Below are 689 nucleotides of genomic sequence, written 5' to 3'. Positions count from 1 at the left end.
TCAGCCCTTTAATATCTTGAATTCTTCTCTCTGCTTTGGCTTCTTGGCACTCTAGTGAAACATTCAGAGTCTCTTCTGATATCTCTTTTGGTCTTTTCTTCCTCTTCTGTCTTTGTAATGACGTTTTGCACTCTTCCTGGATAATACTCTTGATATCCTCCCACAATTCATCTGATCTTTGCTCATTAGTGTTCAAGGCCTCAAACCTATTCCTGAGAAGGTTTTGAAATTCAGGTAGGACAGACTCAAGGTCGTATTTTGGTTCCCGTGGATTTGGTTTAATTTACCTTAGCTTCAGCTTGAACTGGCATATGAGTAGTTGGTGGTCTGTTCCACAATCAACTCCTGGCCTAGTTTCCACAGCTGATATTGAGCTTTTCCAATGGTTCTTTCCACAGATGTAATCAATCTTATTCCTATGCATACCATCAGGTGAAATCCATGGCCACCCACTTCTGAAATAGCAGGCCTCTGAAAACCCTATGCACAACAGAACACATGCAGATTAACAGAAAGGGCAGCCTAGGTAGAACTATCAAGTATGGAAATACAAAGGAGGAGGAACAGTTGTAAGCAGACCCTAGTGATTGGAACATGGAATGTGAGAGCCATGAATGAAGGAAAATTAGAAATTGTTAAAAAAGAAATGGAACGCATAAATATTGACATATTAGGCATTGGAGAGATGA

Source organism: Elephantulus edwardii, unplaced genomic scaffold (assembly GCF_000299155.1).
Source record: "Elephantulus edwardii isolate Elephantulus edwardi_28Jun2011 unplaced genomic scaffold, EleEdw1.0 scaffold00049, whole genome shotgun sequence".
Taxonomy (NCBI): Eukaryota; Metazoa; Chordata; class Mammalia; order Macroscelidea; family Macroscelididae; genus Elephantulus; species Elephantulus edwardii.
Note: the sequence above shows the minus strand (reverse complement) of the source record.